Here is a 19,173-nt window from a genome sequence, read left to right on the forward strand (position 1 = left end):
TGTAGTTGCTGGGAATTGAACTCAGGACCTTTGGAAGAGCAGGTAATGCTCTTAACCACTGAGCCATCTCTCCAGCCCCAAACACTTTACTTTTTAAGTCATCACCCTAGCCACTTATTTGACATTCCATCCAATTAATGCACTTATTGATAGCTCTTTGGGTGCCTAGAACTGTTTGTTGTGAGTCCATGTCACAGATGGACCCTGTACTGATGTAATCAGAACAAAGGCTAAAAGACAAACCTCATCATGAGAAAGAGTTCTGGCTGTCAGCACTGTCTTAGCATGGTTAGTTTTTGTTGTTTGTTTTTTTTGTTTTGTTTTTCAAGATAGGGTTTCTTTGTGTAGCCTTCATTGTCCTGGAACTCACTTTGTAGACCAGCTGGCCTTGAACTGACAAAGATCTGCCTCCCTCTGCCTCTGTAGTGATGGGATTAAGACGTGTGCCACTGCCACTGGCTCAGGGTTAGTTTTATGGGTAGATGTTTATAAGATTGGCCTTGATTCTGAGTGCTTCTTGTTACTGCCTGCAGTTGTGAGACTTGAATCCTGGTGATCCTTGATATTAACAGAAATGGGAAGCCATTTTCTGAAGTAGTTTAGATGTTAGATATAGTAAGTTTACATTGGTGAGGAAGAAAGAATATATTGAGAATAGTCATATTGTTTTTTCTTCCTTATAAACTGAAGAGAACCTTTGCTGAAAATACTTTTATATGTATTAAATAGCAAATTACAAAGAAGTAAATTAGGAACTTTGTTTTGTTTTGCTTTTAAGAATCCATATACTTGACCAGGTGGTGTTGGCATACGCCTTTAATTCCAGCACTCTGGATTGTGAACTCACTCTGAGTTCAAGGCCAGCCTGGTCTACAAGAGCTGGTTCCAGGATAGCCAGAGCTACACAGCGAAATCCTGTCTCGAAAAGAAAAAAAAAAAAAGGAACCCATGCACTCCTTTCTCCTATACATGTAAATTCTTAGGGCTTTCTGGTGTTTGCATGTTTCTTTGCAAATATTTCCACTACAGAATTAGATGACAATAGCCAAAGTAGATGCCTTGAATTAAATCAGTTATTATTGGACATCTCTTGCATGTTAGATGTTATATGAATTGTTAATTTAAAAACTGTAAAAATACCAAGAGCTTCTTCATGTTTGTTTTTTTAGCATATTTGCCACCTTTGGATTCATAGACTGATGTGCAGAAGACAGCTGAATTAATAGAAATTCTTTCTTAGTAACAAAGGCAAGAAAATAAATCATATTTATTGTTCTATTAGACCATTCTGAACAAAAGTGGCCAGGTTAGCCTACATCTTAGTAAAATGCTTCCTGACCTGAGACAGAACTGTATTTTCTTGTGTTAATAGAATTCACAATACAGGGTGTTTACTTCCTCTCTGAATAGGAATCTATTTTCTGCCCACATCAGCACTTCATCCTTAGAGACAATAGACAGTACCATATATCACATCTGCTGGAGTTTTAGTTGAAGTTTTCCTCTTAGTTAATGAAAGACAGTTTGGCCTATTTTGTTTTAGTCTAAATCTCACTGATTCTTTTTTTTTTTTTTTTTTTTTTTTTTTTTTTTTTTTTTTTTAGTTTTTTCGAGACAGGGTTTCTCTGTAGCTTTGGAGCCTGTCCTGGAACTAGCTCTTGTAGACCAGGCTGGCCTCGAACTCACAGAGATCCGCCTGCCTCTGCCTCCCGAGTGCTGGGATTAAAGGCATGCGCTACCACCGCCCGGCTCTCTGATTCTTTTACTTTAAAATTTGTTTATTCCCATTTCCCCCATTCTCTGGCCATATCGAATGGATAGATACTCAGTGAGGAATTGCACTGGAAGTATTAGTACATTTTGATATAATAGCTAACAGTATGCCAAGGTTCCTAGGGCTCCTCATAGACTGCTTTGCTAAGTTGTTGTAGTAACAAAAACCTGGAAATGATACAGCAGGGCTAGAAGGGAGTTCTGTACTATCATTAAAAAGGTGTGTGTATGTGTATAGATAAAGAGTTTTGTGCAACCATTAAAAAATAGGGGTGCTGGGCATGGTGGCACACTCGTTCAATCCCAGCCCTTGGGAAACAGACAGACAGGTCTTTGTTAGAGGCCAGCCTGGTCTACATAGTTAAGTTCCAAGACCGCCAGAGCTAAGCTACATAATGAGACCCTGTATGGAAAAACCAAAACCAAAATCAAACAAAAAACAACAAGAATTAGGGCATGTATGTGCCTACAAGGTGTGTGTGTGAGAGAGGGGGGGGTTATTTTATTTTATTTTTATTTTAAACTTTTTGCTACTTATCATTTTTATTGGTGTGTGCATGCATGTACACACACACATCATGGAGGTCAAAGGACAATATCCCAAAACTGTTTGTTTATGTGGGGACTGAACTTAGGTTGTCAGGCTTGGTGGGGCTTTAGAGAATCTACAGAACTTTGACTTTTGGGTTATAGCTTCCTGTAACTCTCTCTGTTTATCTCTGTCTCTCTCCTCTCTCTAAAAACAGAATCTTGCTATATTGCCCAGGCTGACCTCAAGCCTTAGTTCCCCTGCCTTAGCTTCTCAAGTGCAGGGTTTACAGGGATTACAGACTTGGGCCACCGTGCTTCCTATAACTTTGCATCATGTGCAGTGCATCATATGAACTGCGTTCACACTCATTTATAATGGGAGCCAGGATATCAATTTTTACATTATTTCCAAAGGGGCACAGAAATTTAGTACTGAAAATCAGATGAACTTTAATGCTTGACTAGTCTATATTTTTAAAATTGATATTATTTTTTATCTCATTTCATAACTAGGGGGAATAGATATGATAGTCTTTGTAACTATCTTGTAACTTTTACACAGGTGACATAGTTTAGAGAAGAGAAAATTCACATTTAGGAATGTATGTGTAAAACTGCACTAGAATTCAGGTGCCAGAACAGCAGTAGCTGATGAATATATTGGCAGCTCTTGTTTTCTTCCAAGTTTATTTAACTGATGCCCATTTCTCACTTGTAAAGAGCTGCATTTTTCTGAATGGCCAATAGCTAGGCAAGAGGTATATGCAGGACTTCGGGGACAGAGGGACTCTAAGATAAAGAAAGGGAGAGACACGAGGAGACACAGAGAGGAAACAGGAGGTACAAGATGGAAGAGAGGTAATGCCACATGATAGAGCATAGATTAATATAAATGGGTTTATTTAAGTTAAAAGAGCAAGTTAGAACCAGGTAGTGGTGGTGCACGCCTTTAATCCCAGCACTTGGGAGGCAGAGTAACCTTACTACTAGTAGGTGGGGAAAACTTTTATAAAGTTTAAGTGTATCACAGCCCTGTCTCAAATGGTATCGCTAAATATTTGATAATTCAGATAATTTGATTTAGGTGATAGGATGATTCAGCTTTGAAAGAGGGTTTTGAGTGGAAAGCCCTTTTACCTTTTGAAGATCAGAATCAAACTATGTAGGCACTGTTTTAATCAGCAAGGATTGGTTGAATTGTAAGATGAAAGGGGTCAAGAACAAATAGATTTCCAAATTTATCATTATAATTCCATATCCAGTTTGTAAATCTACCTTAATTTCGTTTTGGTTGTGACTGAGCAGTGGATTGGGCATCTTGACAGTTGGCTTAAATTGAGCAGTCACATTAAATAAGACTGGAAAGCTAGGATGGGCAATGTCAGTGTTTCCTCTGTTTTCTGGGTTGTTTACAGTATCTTCCCTCATAATAGAGAGAATTTGCTTAGTCCTTTTGTATTCTGTGTACTGGGTAGCTAGTACCTCACCAGAGTCTTTGTGGTGTTGCTTTAATTTGTCTATCATTATTAGCTCTATTGTTATTAACTACAGCCAGACAGTATGTCAACAGTGTGTTATCTTCCATTTGCACTTTGAAATTCTTCAGCCCAGTACTTCCCTTTCCCAATATAACTGTGTTTGGTCCCAGCTCTGCTGTTGGCTTCAGTGTCAATGTCACATTTGGCAAGCCACCAAGTTGCTTTGGAGTTTAGCTTCCTGATTGTTAGTATAAATTATCTTTCTAGATATATCTTCAGGGTGATTTTATTAATTAAACATTTATGGAGCTCATTCTATGTGCCAGTCACAGTATAAGATGCTGTGGGTGTAGTCCTTTTTCCCTCAAGAGAATAGTTGGATTCATTGCAAAGAACTTCCTTTGCTTTCTTTAGATCAATTTAGTCTTTTACTTCTGAAAAAGTAGTATTAACAAATTCAATTTTCACTCAATAAGATATTCGTTAAAGTGGTTGATGTAGAAATGAGATTCAGTTTTCTTTACAAATGTAGCCACAGGTTGGTTCTCATGCCCCAGTGGATGACCCATGCCTGTGTGCAATGGACAGCACTAATTGGATCCAGTGAGTTTGGAGGGGAAAGAAGGGAAGAAGAAGAGAGAGAGAATGAATATGAATCCAGAGGCAAAATCGTCTAAAATACTCATGTTGGTACCTCTCCCCACCGCTCTGTTTATAAGCAGTTTTTCATCTTGGAAAATTCCAGTGTTACTGTCAGGTCTCGTTATGATTAGTTGTTTTCTTTTTTGAGACAGGGCATCACTGTGTAGCTCTGGCTGGCCTGGAACTACTATATAGATCGATAAAGTTAAAGTCAGTGGTTAGAGGACTGGAGAAATGACTGAGCAGTTAAGAGCACTGGTTGGTCTTGCAGAGGTCCAGGATATTTCCAGTGTCTACATGGCTGTCCATCATTTGTTTGTAACTCCAACCCAGGGAACTTTTACCTTCTCTGGAATACTCGGGTGTGAGGCATGCATGTGGTGTACAGATGTATTTACAGGCAAAAAATAAAATACACAAAAATATATTCAGTGCTCAGAAAACTGGTCTGCCTTCCTGCCTTAACTCCTTCTCCCATTCTGTCTGTGGTGGGTGCTGAGTATAGGGCCTCTCGAATGTTAGGTAAGAACCCTTACCATGAAGCTATGCTCTCAGCCCTAAACTAGTGATCTCTCTCGAAGTGGAGGGGGACTGCGAGGGTGGGACAGAGGCCAGCAAGGTGGCTAATGTGTAAAATCACTTGCTCTGCAGCCCAGAATATTAGTGTTCTATCCATAGAACTCAGGGTGGAAGGAGAGAAGCAACTCCTGAAAGTTGACCTTTGACTTCCATATGCACACCATGGCATATTTGTAGCTACATGTGCGTGCGCGACACACACACACACAATCAAAGAAGAACAGCAGCAGCAGCTCAGGAAACCCTACCACTCTGGCTAAGAAACTAGTGGTTGGCAGTTGATAGCTTCTGGGGAAGGGAGAGTTGGTTTTCTTTACAGGTGTAGCCACTGGTAGGTTCCTTGTGTTTCTGTGCATATGGGCAGCACTAATTGGACTCAGTGGGTTAAAAGAGACAAAATTTAGAGGCGTAATAATTATTTGTTTTTAAATCAGACCTAAATTAATTGTTTAAGGGAATTTTCTGAGATTAAGTATGGCCTAGTGATGGGTATAGTGGCATGGGCCTGTCTTCAACTACTCAGGAAGCTGAACTAAGAGGGTCCATTGACCTTAGGAGATTCACTAGGTAGTATAGTGAATCTCTGTTTCAAAAACGTATCTAATCTTTACCATAAATCTGTGACTTTGTTAAAAAAAGTTTATGACCAAAATAAAGATAAAATCTTGTTGAGTATGGGGAAAAAAAAAAAAAGAAAAAAAAAAAGAAGCAGCAAACCACTGTTGAATTTTCTCATGAGAGCCTTGGTACCCTGTCCTGGTCCTCAGCTCTGTAGGAACAGAATGTCTTTGTTGTTTTTTTCTTTTTGTTAATTGATAGAGAGTCTGACTACATAGCTCAAGCTGTCTTTGAATTCTTGCCTCTAGAGAACTGGAATTATAGGATGCGCCTCCACACCTGACTAGAATGTCATTATTATAGTTGCACCAAGAAGATGATTGGACTGTAGTCTATAAATACCATAGTGGCTTAATGCACATGAAACATCATCCAAGGAATAGGGACTGGGCTGTTACTTTTGATTGAGGTCACAACGTCTATAAAAAGGAGACCCACCTTTCTACCCCTTAAGAGGTGTCTTGAGTTAGTAACAAGTGGCTAGCAATGAGCTAGTGTAGTGATGCACAGTGCTAGGAGGCAGAGGCAGTGGTGGCAGGGGGGTCTCTAATGAGACCAGCTAGGTCTAAATAGACCATCCTGGTCTACATAGTGAGTTTCAGGCCATCCAGGGATAGTGAGACCCTGTCTCATAATAACAAAAAGGAGCTAGCAATGTGAATGTCTAGGAAAAAGATCTTTAAGGAACTTCTCAGCAAGGAAGAGAGAATCAAAGGCCAGAGGTGAAAACAAGCTTGACTCGTTTATAGAAGGCCAGTGTGTTTGGAGTCAAAAAGATGGAAGAGAGGTAGGAATGAATTTAACATGAGCTGGCTCCCATATATAAGGATCTTATAGGGTCTGATATAGAGGCTGAATTTTATTTTAAATGTGGTTAAGAGGAAAAGTGCATGATCTGGTTGGCATTTTATTTTATTTTATTTTATTTTATTTTTTTGGTTTTTCGAGACAGGGTTTCTCTGTGGCTTTGGAGCCTGTCCTGGAACTAGCTCTGTAGACCAGGCTGGTCTCAAACTCACAGAGATCCGCCTGCCTCTGCCTCCCGAGTGCTGGGATTAAAGGCGTGCGCCACCATCGCCCGGCTCTGGTTGGCATTTTAAAAAGTTTACTGTGGCTACTTTGTAGACTGAGCTACAGAGGAAGTCAGAAGGCAAGTAAGAGCCAGGTAACACTGTTCAGGGGAGAGAACACTGTGGCTTGGACACAGTGAATAATATGGAGTAAAGAGGCCTAATGCCTGGTAGGACTTGATAATGGGTGGGGTATGTAAACACATCCTGTTGACCTGAGCAACTGTGTTGAAGGCAGTGGCAGTTAATGTTGTAGTTATGCTAGATACCACAAGTAAATGTAATTTAAGAACTCTAGAAATTCTGCTTTTTAATTCTGTAACTTGTAATTCTACTTGCAAAGGAGCAGTAGAGGTCTTTAGAAGAAAAGATACTAGTTTCCTGGAAACAATAGACTATTATTCTGAGAGATTGGAATAGTAAATGTTTTATTTTATTTTATTTTATTTTTTTTAAATATTTATTTATTTATTATGTATACAATATTCTGTCTGTGTGTGCCTGCCTGCAGGCCAGAAGAGGCACCAGACTTCATTACAGATGGTTGTGAGCCACCATGTGGTTGCTGGGAATTGAACTCAGGACCTTTGGAAGAGCAGGCAATGCTCTTAACCTCTGAGCCATCTCTCCAGCCCCTAAATGTTTTATTTTTAAGAACTGATGGATGAACTGTTTATGTGTGGAAAGTCACTATAGAAGAATTAGGTACTTAGTATCTGTTCCCAGTACTCAGTCTTAGAGAAAGGTATGAACCCAGTCAATAGCTTACTGATATCTCCATTAATAGTGATGCTCAAATGCTGGGTGGTGCACACCTTTAATCCCAGCACTTGGAGAGGCAGAGGCAGGTGTATCTCTGTGAGTTCAAGGCCAGCCTGGTTTGCAGAGTAAGTTGCAGAACAGCCAAGGAAGGCTACACAAAGAAACCCTGTTTTTAGAAATCAAAACAAATATATAATAATATTACACACACACACACACGATCAGAATTCATTAGAACCTAAGACCATTTCTACAGAGTTGCCACTAAAAATGAAATTGAGCCAGGCACAATGGTACATTCTGACACTGAGGAGGCCAAGTCAGGTGAATCAGAATTTCAAAGCCATCCTTGGCTACCTAGTGACTTTGAAGCCAATCTGTGCTCATAAGATCCTAGCTAAAAGCTGGGCAGAGTGGCACACACCTTTAATCCCAGCACTCGGGAGGCAGAGGCAGGTGGATCTCTTTGAGTTCAAGACCAGCCTGGTCTACAAGAGCTAGTTCCAGGACAGAGAAACCCTGTCTCGGAAAAAAAAAAATTAAATTGCAAGAATGGTATATAAACATGCTTTCTGTGAGCTATTTCCTCAATTTTCTACATGTTGAATAAAAGACATATTGTTATAATTACAGCGTGAGGTGCGACTTTTGGAGGGTCTCATGGTGGGTGAAAGACAAATACGCCATACAGATAAAGCTTGAGTGTGGAGTTTATTGAGAAAAAAGGAATAGGGGAGGAAAGAGAACCAGTGCGGAGGGGGGGGGTGGAGAAGGGGGAGAGAGAGAGAGAGAGAGAGAGAGAGAGAGAGAGAGAGGAGAGAGAGGCAGGCTCAGAGGAGAAGAGAAAGAAGAAGAGAGAGACCGAGGACAGAAAGCCGCTTCCTTGGGGAAATGACAAAGGAAGAAAGCTGGAGTGGGTGGAACTTGCCTCTTAAAAGAACCTTTGCACCTGCATAGTGACATAGCAGCCATAGGACCCTAGGCTGGCTAGGGTACTGCCTGAGTTCATCCTGCCAGGTGACAGGGGCCAGCATAAAGCCTGAATCCTAACACATATAACATACATTCTTACATATAACCTTATGTAAGAATCAGAAAGTCAAAGGATTAGACTATTAGATTAGTAGTTAAAAGACTTGTAGTTCAGCTTAAGCTCCTTAATAACCATGTGACCAGGACAGCTGGGAAGCATATTTCCTTGTTTGTAAAATGCTTATTCTGCATGCTTTACTAAATTGGTAAAAATCCCAAATAAGATGATGTCAGAGTGCTCTGAAAACAACCGAAGCCACTTAGCACTGAATACAGTTCTGCTTTTGAAGCAATCCTTATATTGCTCAAAACACTGAAATAAACAGGTCCATGAAGGGGGAGACCAGGAGGATGAGGTAGGGATATATAGATTGAATCACAGCTCTGTATTTTGAAGTTATAAGTTCTACTATAGTGGTCAGTTGTACAGACCTATTCAAGTGGCTTTATAGTTCTTAAACAAGGTGATTTGTAACTGGTGACTCCGAATTAATTGAAGGTTTGTGACGTACAAGTAAGTTTGATTTCACTCCCGTACTTGATAATCAGAACTTTATTTTCTAGTCTTATTGCTAAAATGAAGACAACAATATAAGGTTAGTTTTTTCTTGCCCCCCCCCCATTTTCTCCCTTTATTTTAGATTTGAGCTATGACGTGAATTTTATTTGGTTTATTTGGAGTTATATTTTCCCTCAAGAAGTGAAAAGCACGAATATGCCAGAAACAAGAAAAGTAAAGGAAGGGAAGGAAAAATATTAGAAAGAAAAAAGACTTAAAGTGTTTTAAAGAAGTCCTCCCCCCTCAAAAAGAAAAAAGTCTCAAGTGTTTTTGGAAAATCTGTCTTTGAGTTTTCACACACTAAAATCCGAGGTCATTTAGAGTAGGAGGGATTGGTCTTCAGAGGTAGGGAGGGCCCTTCTTCAGAGTAGTGTGGGGGAGGAATGAGGTTTGCTATGAAAAACATTCTCTACAGGGACCAAAGCCTTTCTGAGCTTTCTTTTATTTAGGAAGTACTTTCTTACTAAAGTGTGTGAAACCAGTGTCTTTTTCCTCTTTGCTTAAGTCACACCCGCCACTATATTATTTCCAACAATCACAGGAAAGGTATTTTATGGTGAGATCTGGTTAGATCTTTTGACTTTTGGGGTGTGGTAAGGCTTCATTCAGGCTTCATTATTGTCTATTGAAAAGATTGCTCTGTTTTTAGCTTTTCTAATTTTCCATTTCCCCTGAGTTTTCATTGAAGTTTTTAACAAAACCATAGAGATTGTGAGGAGTGCTATCAGTTACAGAAGTCATCCTTAGTTTCCCGTCTGTGCTCCACAGAGAATGTGATATGTACCCTTCCAGTGTAGTGTGGGTATGGATATTGTATTGCTATATGTGTTCAGTTTTTAATAATATTTATGTTAATTTCTAAGTACTTATGCATGTATACTGTACATACATGAAGATTCTTGCTCTTTTTTTCTAGATAGGGTCTCTCTATGTAGTCCTGGCTGTCCTAGAGCTCTCTATGTAGACCAGGCTGGTCTCCAACTCACAGAAATACTTCTGCCTCTGCCTCTCAAGTGCTGGGATTAAAGGTGTGCACTACCACATTTGGCTAAAGATTCTACAACAATCATTTTTTTTCATTTGTTCTTATTTTCTGACCTCTATCCATGTTGCTATATATATGCTCGGCCGTTCATGTTTTGTTAGTTTTGTTTTTGAGGCAGAGTCTCACTATATGGTGCTGGCTGGTCTGAAACTTGCTCTGTTGACCAGTTTGGCATTGAAGTCACAGAGATCTACCTGCTTCTGCTTCCTAAATTCTAGAATTAAAAACATACACTATCAAGCCTGGCCCTAGGCTTCCCGTTCTAATGATACTATTTTTATTTTATAGTATCACCACTCTGTTGATGGCTTTTTATTTTTTAACCTTCTTTGGTTTTTCGAGACAGGGTTTCTCTGTGTAGCTTTGGAACTTGTCCTGGAACTCACTCTGTAGACCAGGCTGGCCTTGAACTCGCAGAGATCCGCAGGCCTCTGCCTCCCAAGTGCTGGGATTAAAGGTGTGTGCCACCACCACCCGGCTGATGGTTTTTTAATTTGCCATTAAAGACAAAAACATCAAATAATTTAGGTAGTGTGTGTGTGTGTGTGTGTGTGTGTGTGTGTGTAGGAGTACTGCTCCTTTTTTCCTTCAGTGATTTGAATTTGTTTGATTTTTATCTAGAGTTTCACTTGAATTTTCTGTTTACTCCAATATCTTATAGTCATTATTTGAAGGTGGAAGAGGAATGAGGAAAACCTTTATGTAATTTTAATACTTCTCCTTTTTGCTGGTATGAAAAGTGTTGAAATTTTTTTTCCTGTGGACCCTGTGTAGAATTTGATGACAGCTTTACATTTTAATATTTTGCATTTTATTTTCTTTTTAAAGTCTTTTTTAAAGATTTATTTTTATGTGCTGTGGTGTTTTGCCTACATGTTGTCTTGTGAAGGTGTCAGATTCCTGGAACTGGAGTTATACACAGTTGTGAGCTGCCATGTGGGTGCTGGGAATTGAACTCATGTCTTCTGGAATTGCCGCCAGTGCTCTCAACCACTGAGCCATTTCTCCAGCCCACATTATATTGTTTTATATCTAATATCTGTTTTCCATAAACTTCCATAACTATTGAGATTTTTTCTCTTCTATATAGAGTAGGCCAGTCTTGTGGTGATTTCTCTTCCCAAGAGCTAGGATTATGGGCTGTACCACAATGCTTAGCTATTTTACTATCTTTTAACTACTTGAATACTTTTTTTTTTTTTTTTTGGTTTTTCGAGACAGGGTTTCTCTGCGGCTTTGGAGCCTGTCCTGGAACTAGCTCTGTAGACCAGGCTGGTCTCGAACTCACAGAGATCCACCTGCCTCTGCCTCCCGAGTGCTGGGATTAAAGGCGTGAGCCACCACCGCCCGGCGACTACTTGGATACTTTAATACACAAATATGGGACTGTTTAATGACCTCTGATCCAGTCTGTGTTGCCTCGGAAATTCAGTGTGTCCCAGTTGTAGCTGCTAAACCACTGGGCTGTCACTGGAAATCTAACATATAAAATTGCAGTGCTACCTCATTATCAGATTCTTAGAAGACTCTATAAGGAAAGAAAATTTCAGAGCCTCATCCTAGTAAAAGAAGACCAATATTCTGAATTCTGGAAGGTTTTCCTCATTCCTTTGCCTCCTTCAAATTTAATGACTAAGTGCTATAGATAGGAGTGGCATTTTTAAAATATGATTTTATATTGGTATTAGTTTAGAATTATTTCATATAAATTTTGTCAAATATATTTTCATATATTTCAGTGACCAATGACTTTCATGTAAAAAAGTTTTTGTGACCTTTAATTAGCTGTGCTTTATTGATTATTGAGAGGTTGAGTATATTTTTAATCTGTCCTGTGCGTGCTTTTCCCCGTTTAAACCTGGATGCTGTTCAGAGGTTTCTAGCACTTGGAATCTAGAAGTGTTACAGTGAAAACTGTTACTCTTCTTTAACAGCATACACTGCCTATTGCAAGTGTCAAGTAGGACTTCTTTAACAACCAGTTTGGGGAGCAACCCGTCTCATCAATATATGAACTATCTTTAAGAACTTGGAAGAATTTATATTCTTTTTTAACAGCCAGTATGACCTTGAATTGGAAACCACATTAATAAAACTAGAGTCCCAGATGTCTGTGTTCTTTCATATGTGTTCTCATCTTAGGGCGTGGCTCAGGTCATAAGTACTGGGTCTGGAAAATACCTTACAATCAGGCATATTCTCACTTTTATGTGGGTGAAGTATTCTTTCCAAAAGTGCAAATGCAGTGAGGTTTACTGCCAGCCTGTAATCCCAGCACTTGGAAGGCTGGAGAGTGGAGAGTTTCAGATAAGCCTGGGCTAAACAGCCAGATCCTGTCAAAAAAAAAAAAAAAAAAAAAAGCAAAATAACAAATGCTGTCTATATGCTGAAATATGTCTCATGTTGTTTACTAGGTGCTTTTATTTAGTGAATATTCTTCCTTATTCCATAATCATGGAGTTGAAATGGAATTAGTAACCTATTCTTTGTCACATCAAGTCCATATTTTATATTTTATGTTGTAAAGATATGTTTGTTTGTTCGGTTGTTAAATGTAGGTGTGTCTGAGGGTAGTGTCTTTGGAGTCCAGAGTCATCAGATTGCCCTGAAGCAGAAGTTACAGGCAGTTGTGAGCTGCCTAATACAGGTGCTGAAAAACAAATTTTAGTCCTGCAAGAACACTACTTGCTTTTGACCACTGAGCTGTCTCACCAGCCCAGAGACGTTATCTTAAATCTTTCTTTAGAACACTAACACTAGGGGCTGGTGAGATGGCTCAGTGGTTAAGAGCACTGACTGCTCCTCCAGAGGACCCAGGTTCAATTCCCAGCACCCACATGGCAGCTCACAGCTGTCTGTAACTCCAGTTCAAGAGAATCTGACATCGTTATACCAATGTGCATGAAATAAAGTTAAATAAAAGTTAAAAAGGAAAAGAACACTAACACTAGTGTTAGTGGTGGTGCATGCCTTTAGTCCTAACACATTAGGAGACAGAGACAGCTGAATCTCTGTGAGTTCAAGGCCAGCCTGGTATATAGAGTGAGTTCCAGGGCAAATAGGGCTACACAGAGAAACCCCATCTTTAACAAAGCCAAACAAAAACAAACAAAGCCGGGTGGTGGTGGCTCATGCCCTTTATCCCAGCACTCGGGAGGCAGGGCACACAGATTTCTGTGAGTTCGAGGCCAGCCTGGTCTACAAAGTTAGTTCCAGGACAGGCTCTAAAAGCTACAGAAAAACCCTGTCTCGAAAAAAAAAAAAAAAAACCAACAAACAAACAAAAAACAAAAAGAACACTAACACTATGGAGTTTTCTTTCTGTTGTAAAAATTGTTTATGAATCTCTTTTTAGTCAAAAGAATATTTTTAAACTATAGTCATCCTTTTGGTCTGTTTCATCTGGATACATAACAGCATGCATTATTCTGTGGCAGTCAAAATATATTAAAGAATTTTCTTTTTAAGGACCAATAAGATGGCTCAGTGAATGGCAAAGGTGCCTGCTGCCAACACTGATGACCCGAGTAAATTCCCTGGAACCCACATGGTGAAGAATAGAGCTTGCTCCTGCAGTTGTCCTCTCTGCATGTGTACTGCTCACACAGTAAAATACACACAAACAAATGCAAAAGAAGGGGGTACGTTTTCTCGGTGCTGGGAAATGCTTTTGCAAAAGACCTGGGTTTCGGTTCTTAGCCCCCACATAGTAGCTCACAATTGTTAACTCTAGACCCCGGTGATTCAGTGCTCTCTTCTGGTCTCTGGCAGACACTGCACACACAGCACATATACATACATCTAAGGAAAACACTTCATGCATATAAAATAAAAATAAATCTTTAAAACATCTGGGAGTTCGAGTCCAGCCTGGTCTACAAGAGCTAATTCCAGGACAGGCTCCAAAACCACAGAGAAACCCTGTCTCGAAAAACCAAAAAAAAAAAGCAAAAAGGGAACTGGTCTTTTTTTTGGTTTTTTTGAAACAATGTCACTAAGTAGCCCTGCCTGGCCTGGAACTTTATGTGGACCAGGCTGGCCCTGAGTTCACAGAAATCCACCTGCTCTGCCTCCCAAGTGCTGGGATCAAAGGCATGCACCACTACTTGAGGCCCATTTATTTTTCTTATAATTGTTTTGTTTACATATTTATCTTTTAAAAATATTTTACCTTATAGTATAAACAAAGCATGCTCAGTTTTTGGAAACTTAAAACTAGTAATAAGTACAAAGGGAACTCTGTTGTGCATTGTCAACTAGTTCCCATAACGCAAGAGTTTTTTTTTTTTTTTTTTTTTTGATTTTCGAGACAGGGTTTCTCTGTGGTTTTGGAGCCTGTCCTGGAACTAGCTCTTGTAGACCAGGCTGGTCTCGAACTCACAGAGATCCGCCTACCTCTGCCTCCCAAGTGCTGGGATTAAAGGCGTGCGCCACCATCTCCCGGCTTAACATAGGAATTCTTAACTTTTTTTGTCTTCAAGGATGTTATCATTAAAAACAAGTATTTTTCTTTGTTGGAGGAAAATATAATTATACTTAATCAACTTTTTGGATATTAAAAGCATAAGCCTAAACCTTGTTCCTTAAAAATGCTAATTTTAAGAGGCTAGAGATGGCTCAGTAGTTAAGAGCACTGACTGCTCTTACAGAGGTCCTGGGTTCAACTTCCCAGCACCCACATGGAAGCTCACAACCATTTATAACTGTAGTCTAATGGGATCTAGTGTCTTTTTCCAGTATGCAGACTTACATGCTGATAAGACTTCCATTACATAAAATAAACAACAAACAAATAAATAAATCTTTTAGGCTAGGAGTGAAGGCACACATCTTTAATCCCAGGCTCGCGCAGGTGAGTCTCTGAGTTCAAGGCCAGCCTGGTCTACAGAACGAGTTCCAGGATAGCCAGAGCTACACAGAGAAACCCTGTTTCAAAAAATAAAACAAAAAAATTCCTAATTTATAGAGAGGTAAATTTTTTGTTTGTTTTGACACTGGGTATCCTTATGTATTCCAAGCTGGACTGGAGCTTTAGTCTGTAACTGTTACTGACCTCAAACTTATTCTCAAGCCTTACCTTTCCATGTGCTGGGTAACAAGCATCTGCCATCACAGGAATGCATAGAATTACTGTCATGTCTTTAAAGGATGGAAGTTCAGAAGGAAAGCTGAATTTAGTCACGTATTAAATAGGCTTGTTTCTGGTCTTCCATGTGCCAGACACTGTCTAGGTGCAGCAACAGAATACATAAATCTACCTTTATACAGCTTATTTTTCAGTTAGAGGAAACAGATTGTAAAAAATATAGCATGCTGAATGACTTTATTTAATATAGAAAAATAACAAGGCAGGAATAAGACTGTGGCTGGGAGAGAGAATCGTATTTTAAGAGTGTCAAGGAAAGCTCTCACAGTGGTGGTGACAATTAAGGAATCACCAGTAGTGGGGCATGTGCCCCAATAATCTCTCAGGGACTGAGAACATTACCCAGACAGCAAACTGCAAGTACAAAGCCCCGAGACAGGAATGAGCCTGTGCTGAGGAACTACAACAAAGAAAAGTGGCACGGCTGGAACATAGAGAGCTTAGGAGATGGAGTAGAGATGAGGCCAGAGAGGTAATAGAGGACCGCTTGTGCAGGGCCCTCGGCCATTGTATAGACTGTGGCTTTTACTCAGTGTGACATGGGGTGACTGAAAGTTCCCTCGACTGCTGTGACATTTCACAAAGCAAAAGAAAATCTGTATGTCCTGATCTTGCTCTTCCAGAAGCATTGCTTCTCATAAAATTGGAGTGTTAAGATGGCTCCTAGAGAATAGTCACATGCATTAGACTTCAACACTTACGTCACTAGAGAAAACTCCTGAAATACAGGTCTTATATTGTAAAATTTTAAGTAATGTGATAGGATATTGGTCTGTAAATATTTATTCTTGGGTGACCCTGCTTTATTACTGAGTTCTCAATCATGAATTATCTTTGAAAAAGAGAAAAGTGTGTTTTGTGGGAGACCTTTTGTTCACTGTAAGCAGTAGAAGATAGCTACGTATCTATACACTGTAGTGTTACTTTAACCTTTTCCAGTATATGGGCCTAGAAATGTTAATTCTAGGAAATTAAGACAAAACCCAGAAACTTAAGAAAAAGTGAGGAAAGGGCTAAAAGGTTTCTGCTTCAAGAATCACATATAAGCTGGGCATTGTGGCTCATGCCCTTAATTTCAGCACTCGGGGCAGAGACAGGTGAATTTCTTTAAGTTCAAGGCCAGTCTCTCCTACATTGTGAGTTCCAAGACAACCAGAGAAACATAGTGAGACCCTATCTTTTAAAAAACAAAAAATTCACACATATTCAGAGCCTTTTCACTTGAAAAAGTTGGATATCTTCTGCCTGGAAGTTAGTACTGTAAGGCATTTATCTTCCTGCCTTGGGTTGGCCAGAACTGTCTCCCTTTGACTACTTCCATTTCAAAGAAATGCCTTGTACAGTGGTGCCCACCAAATATCTGTTGAATGGATTTGATTCGACTTCTGCTCCTTGATATAAGTTTGTGAGATTTTTCTAAGTTTCATTTTTTCGGTCTCTGATTTGGCATCCTGTTTAGGGTGTCCTGTTTAGGGTGGTGGTTCCTTCTGTTACTAATAGTAACCACATTTGTCGTTACCAAAATCTGTTACAGTCTAAGGAAAATTAATTTCAGTCAGTGTGTTAAAGTTCATGTGCACACACTCAGGAGACTTCAAAGGATAACCAGAGATTTCCATATTAAAGGAAAACAGGATCTGTTCTACCCATTCTTGCCTAGGTTCTGTTCCCACAAGCCCAATTCCCTTTGCAGGATATGTGATAGATTATTGGAGAGGTTGTGCTACAGACAGCAGCAAAGATAATCTCACCAATTTTCAACACAAACCCCTTTCTCTCACAGTATAATCAGTATTAATAACCTGGTCTTTTGTGGACTCCTTCCTGCTGTTTCCTAGAACCATGGGATAAATGACTTTGTTTAAATGGGTATTGCTTTGTTGTAATTTAGCTGCATTTTAAAGGCATATTTTATACTTTGTAGTAATTTTTCTCAACAAAATTAACATGGGGCATTTTATTTTTGCTTATAAGCAAGAGTGTTAGAACCAACTGGGTTTCTGACTTTCAAGTATACCCTTTTTGAGAGCTGAATAAAAAGTAGATCATTCAGACAAGAACATTAAAATAGTAATTTGTCTATTAAGTCCTTTTATCAGTCATATCATTGCAAATATATCACCTGATTTTTGTAAACTTTCCCTTTTAAGAACAGCCAAGGTAAGGCATATATGAGATTCAGAATCTAGTTAAGCTGACTCATCATTTCTATTTCCAACAGAGATTTCCTGCTAGACAAGACAAATTAGACCTTTCCTACTGATTTGACTTGGTGAGTTTTATGTAGTTTTATTTATACAGTTTGATCATAAAGGGGTAAAGCAGAATGAGATAGAAATATTTGTCGTGATTGTAAAATGCACTTCTTTAGTGCAATTTACTGTTTTAGTGCCTATGGAAGGTAAAATTGAAGTCATATAAAGAAAATATAGGTTTGATTTTCTTTTTAATGTGTATGTACTTGTATGTATGTGCTTATGGAGGCCAGAGGTAATCTGTCATCCTCAGTAACAGTATCTACCTCCTTTGAGACAAGGGTGTCTTATTGGCCTGGAGTTACCAATTAGGATAGTTTGGCTAGCCAGTGAGTCCCAGAGATCCCCCCATCTCTGCCTGCCAGCAGTGAGTGCTACCATGTCCAGCTATATGGGCATGGATTCTGGGGAGTGAACCCAGGTCCTTATTCGTACAAGGTAAGTGTTTTACCAACTTAGCTATCTCTCCAGCCCAACCCAAAGTAACATTTTTGTAAATGACTCTAATAATGGTTTTATTCTAAATATCCCTGCTGGGAATAAGCTAGAACCTTTTGATCATATTTTTTCTGGTGACTAATATATACTAGGAAAAGATTATACATACTAATGATGGGGGAAGCAATTGTGTTTGAATTTAAATTTTTTTTTTGAGACATAATGGTGCTGTATAGCACAAGCTGGCCCCAAACTCATCATCCTTTTTTTTTGCCTCAGCCCTCTCAAATACTAAGATTATAGGTGTATACCAGCAATCCCAGCTGGGTTTAATTTTTTTTTTTTTTTTTTTTTTTTTTTTTCTAGACAGGGTTTCTTTTTTTTTTTTTTTTTTTTTGGTTTTTCGAGACAGGGTTTCTCTGTGGCTTTGGAGCTGGGTTTAAATTTTTAATGAAGGGTTGATAATACATGATATGGAAGCAGTAGAGTAAGTAGAGCTCCTTAGAGGGTTAGGATTACGGTTTATAAAGCTAAAAACCATAAGCTTTGTGGTGGTTTTTTTTGGACTGTAAAAGGAGTTTGAATTTTGAGCATTTTACCTTTCCGTATTGTACCTTAGAACTTAGCTCTTCAATGTTGACTTAAAATCTTGCTACCAAAATGACTCTTCAAGTGTTTACTCTGTACTCTGATTTATGCCTCAAACATCTGTGTATTCTTTTACAGAGTCTTACTGGGTAAATGGGTGTTACTGCTTTTAATCTTTTCAAAGCTCATCAAGAACTAAGAACATTCTCTTAAGATAGACATCCTGTTCAGTGTTCCTGTTTTGTCTGCCTATATGTTTTTACTTTCCCCTTGATTCAAGAATTTGGAATGCACACTGGTTTTCCTTTGTTCTGTTGAGTTTATTTAGATCCTTAACATAGCTCATTGCGTAACTGGACTGGCTGCCCATTGAGCCCCCAAGACTCTCCTTATCTACCTCCAAGTGCTGGGGTTTCCAGTCTAGGTCCCTGGAAAGACTTTACCCAAAGAGCCATCTTCTTGTGAGTATTCCATCTTTCTTTCTTTCTTTCTATCTATCTATCTATCTATCTATCTATCTATCTATCTATCTATCTATCTATCTATCTATCATCTGTCTGTCTATCTATCTATCTATCTATCTCTCTCTCTCTCTCTCTCTCTCTATCTATCTATCTATCTATCTATCTATCTCCCTTCCTTCTCTCTGCCTCCCTG

At 39.1% G+C, this 19,173-nt stretch overlaps 1 protein-coding gene across 5 annotated transcripts in view; it reads left to right on the plus strand.

Moving 5' to 3' along the window:
• Positions 1 to 19,173, plus strand: part of Spop (speckle type BTB/POZ protein) — an 88,053-nt gene that overhangs the window by 30,539 nt on the left and 38,341 nt on the right. For 2 of the 5 annotated variants that reach the window (XM_026780321.1, XM_026780319.1), the window contains 2 exons: positions 17,457 to 17,507; positions 18,845 to 18,977. The exons of 1 other annotated variant lie outside the window; for it this stretch is intronic. The gene's annotated coding sequence lies outside the window, so the exon portion shown is untranslated. Of the gene's footprint in view, positions 1 to 17,456; positions 17,508 to 18,835; positions 18,978 to 19,173 lie in introns of all 5 variants that reach the window. 2 more of the 5 variants (XM_026780320.1, XM_005350620.3) reach the window with 2 other exon arrangements.

Source organism: Microtus ochrogaster, chromosome 7 (assembly GCF_000317375.1).
Source record: "Microtus ochrogaster isolate Prairie Vole_2 chromosome 7, MicOch1.0, whole genome shotgun sequence".
Taxonomy (NCBI): domain Eukaryota; kingdom Metazoa; phylum Chordata; class Mammalia; order Rodentia; family Cricetidae; genus Microtus; species Microtus ochrogaster.